Here is a 4010-nt window from a genome sequence, read left to right as displayed (position 1 = left end):
AACAGACCTACACAGACCTTCATCACAGACCTCTACGCAGGCCTCTTTGCATTTTTAGAAAAGCTTGCTATGAGTAAATTTTCCAGAGGCCAAACACTGTAGTACATTTTTATCACAATAGTACTTAAAAGGATCAGAATTTCCAGGTCTGATGGAATATATAAGGAAATTCTGTCAATTATTGTTTATTTATTTATTTATTTATTTATTTATTTATTTATGTGTGAGTCTTTTGCCTGCTTGTAGGTAAGTGCACCCATGACAAGCAATGCCAGAAAAGGCTAAAAGAGGGTGACAGTTTGTCTTGAACTGGAGTTGATGTCTGTTAGCTTAAATTTTAGTTCTAGAGTGATAACCAGTACATACTGTTAAATATAAGCTATGTGAAAATATAATAAACTCCAAATTATGGAGTGGATGTGAGTTGGAATAACCAGTATTTAATATATGACCTACAAAATTATTTAAAGATAAAGATACAGAACAGTAAAAATGACTGATGAGTTAATTATATTTTAAAGGATAATGATAGATGTTATGCACTGCGACCTACAATCCAAGATGACAGAGTAAAATTAACAGAAAAGTTTAATGACAGTTCATGATATTCAAAGCTGCACTTATGTTCTCTAATTGTCCTTTCCCTTGATATTTTTCCCCTTTGCTTCATATGTATTCATGTCTCCCTCCTTTTCTTTGGTCTTCTGTTATACTCCATTTTTCTGCTTTCATTTCCCTCTCTTGAGGTATATTTTTATCCTGTCACTCTCCTTCTACCCACTGATATCAAGAACAACAATAAAGAGTGGGTTTCCTCATGTTAATGTAGTCCTAAGAGGGTAATTTGTATACATTGTGTATATACCTGCTCCTAACTTTTCCTTATATTTCCATTTGTCGTCTGAAAAGTCTACTCACTTTCCCATAGCAAATATTCCCAAAGGGAGAAGTTTGTTTCCACTGGGATGAAGATGATCGTAATTTTTCCACTTTTCTCAGATTTCCTAATTACTACTCTTACACCCACTTCCAGATTTCAGCTGGCATCTGCTCTTTGCTGCAGAACCTCAGAGAAAAGTCTTGTGAAGTAAATGATCACTTCCTCACTGTCTCTGCTTCCTTCCTATCCTTTTACTCAGAGGTCAATAAAACACACAATCAAACTGATTTTTTAAGGCTTTCAAAGTTAAAGCCTGCCAAATTTCAGAAGGTCTTTGATGTCATTTTTTTGTGAATCCATAAAACACATTCTTTTTAAATCATTTGACAATTTCATATATGTATGCAGTGAATTTGGTCACTCTCAAGCCACATTAACCTCTCTCATTCCCCTCCCTCTCCTGCCTATGAAAAATTTCTTCTTCCTAGTGAGTTCCCCTCCTATTTTAATGTCTTTTATTTTGGAAACCACTGAGTTACTTGCACAAGCACAAATGGCAGAGGGGTATTATATGCTGAATTATGGGCAATTTATCAGTAAGAGCATCACTATAAACAAAGTGATACCCCTTTCCTGGCAAACATTAAATACCTATAGTCTCTCAGGGAACAGTGAAGTATCATGACACCCTCTCCCATCTTTGGTGGAATATTGATGGACTCAAACTTGCTCATTTCATATGTAGGTAAATGAGGTGCTTGATCACATAGTATGATGGCCATGTTATGTCTAGCAGACAGTATTTCACAGTATCCCTCCCCATCCTCCAGCCATACTCTTTTAAATGTATATTTGTATTGAAAATTATTTCACTTCATGTAAACATATTAATCATCTTTATAATCTCTCCCCCATAGCCACTGCCATAGCTCCCCTCCATACCAGATTTCAAGCTTTCTACCCCTTGATGTTCCCTGAGTTTTGGTCTTGATCTATGTCAGTACTCAGGCCTTGTCACAGTGTCATTTATTTTCATTTTCACTGTAAACATTAATAGTTAGTCATGTAGAGATGACACATCAATTTGATAATTCTTTTTTAGCAACGTTTCTCCTTGCAATTCTCTCCAACAAGGTCTTAGGCTTCTGCACATCTTGTGCATTTACTCATAAACGCTGTGGTTTCATTTGTGTTAGTACCCTAGGTATGAAGAATATATTTCCCTTGTGTTCAACCACTCCAGCTGGCTAGAAAGAACCTTCTGCAGCCCCCACCCACACACAATTATCCATGAGCCTTGGGAGGAGAAGGCATAAAGGTACCCCATTAAGGGCCAAGCACTCTGCAATCTCTTATTCTCTGCAGGTGGACCAGTTGCAAGTCTCTGTGTTAACCATCATCTCCTGCGAGAAGCAGCTTCTTTGGTGAGAGTTGAGAGATGAAATATTCTGTACATATAACAATAATTCATTAGTACTCAATTGAATACTATGCAAAATACAAAGGATGATGGTAATTGAATCTCCCTTACAGCATGTGAACTGCGTACGTGCATGTTCTTGGCCCTAAAAATAGTGCCAAGTATGGAATTTATTTTGTGGAGCAGGCTGTAAATCCACTCAGAAAGCAGCTGGTTACTCCCATAGTACTTATGCCACTATTGCACCAGTGGTCATTTCTTCCCATGTCTGTTATTATTGTAACTCCTAAGGTTCACAACTGGGTACTATTGATGATTTATTTTCTGGTAGCATGTATAACACTATGCAGTGCTACAAAGGCTAAGAGGTAGAGACAGAGCTTCAAGTTTGGTACAAGCTTTATTTCTCCATGTTTGTTCTACAAGTCACATATATAAGTCACATGTATATTGGCTTCAGCAGTAGGTTCCTACTGTCAAGTTTTAAGGGAAGACAATAGCAATGACAATAGCCAGCATGGTTTGTGGGTCTATGCAACCTCACTAATCAAAAACTCTGAAAGATCAAGCTCATTCCTGACATTGGGCTTTTATTACTGGCCTGTGGTATCTGATAGTGACATTGTCCCCTGTTATAGGGTAATGAATGAAATACATTCATGATATTTATCTTCACAAGAAATTATACAGCATGGCAGCATAAATATTATGAGCATAAACTAGCAATTAAATGAACTATTACTAAAACCACTCCTAGTTGCAAAACCTCATTATTTTCAAGTTCAGTCACTGTTGGCAAGTGGGAAAGATTTAATACAAGAAAAACTGAAGAGCTTGCACTTTTCTGCAATAATTTTAGCATGAAACTGAAAAAAAATGGTAGAAGTGAGATGTTTACTATTGATGCTCAATAACCTCTAGGGTTCATGATGCTTATTACAGACAAATGTGGATTAGAAAACCTGAGGCATGGTTAGAGAAAGTCAGCTTGGAGAGCCTACAGAGAGTGGTGGAACATTTGTTGCTGCTGTTGGTGAGAAAGAAATAAGACATTTGTGCTTGTTAGGCAAGCACATTGCCACTAGGCAGTATCTCCAGACTAAGCAGTGTATCTTTCTATGAAATAGTATTATATGGACAGAGATATTCTGGGTGCAGAACTATGGAAAAACAATATTAGAGGCAATAAGGCTATTTGAATACTTGTAGTACATGCCATAAGATATTTAAATGTAGCTACTGAGGTAAAAAATATGGAATTTGAAATTAAAATAAGACTTGAAATATTTGTCCTGCATAATAGCTATTGGCTGTTTATGTTTATATAATCTCATATAAATTTTTGCATCTTCAAATTAGAGAATGTAAAAGTAATTTTAAAAACCTTGTGAGGATTATGTTATACAGCAAGTGAAATTTTAAAAAAGCTCACAGCAACATTGCCTGAAATGTAGTAGGAATTCATTAAATATGTCACAAAGATCCAAGCTTTGAAGCTGCACAACAACAACAAAAAAAAGTGAAAAATAATGTGGCTTCATTGTGGTTTCAATTGATTAAAAATTGGAAAATTCATAAAAATGGTAGTTGTCTCTCAAAAAATATGAATATCTAACACAATTCCTATCACATTCCTGGAAAGATTTTGGGAGATATAGATTATTCTAAAATTGTGAAGGACAAGCAAAGAAATCAGAACAGCTAAAAGTA

This window comes from Nannospalax galili, unplaced genomic scaffold, assembly GCF_000622305.1.
Source record: "Nannospalax galili isolate Female #2095 unplaced genomic scaffold, S.galili_v1.0 scaffold286, whole genome shotgun sequence".
NCBI lineage: Eukaryota > Metazoa > Chordata > Mammalia > Rodentia > Spalacidae > Nannospalax > Nannospalax galili.
The sequence above is the reverse complement of the archived record's forward strand: the minus strand, read 5'-3'. Positions refer to the sequence as shown.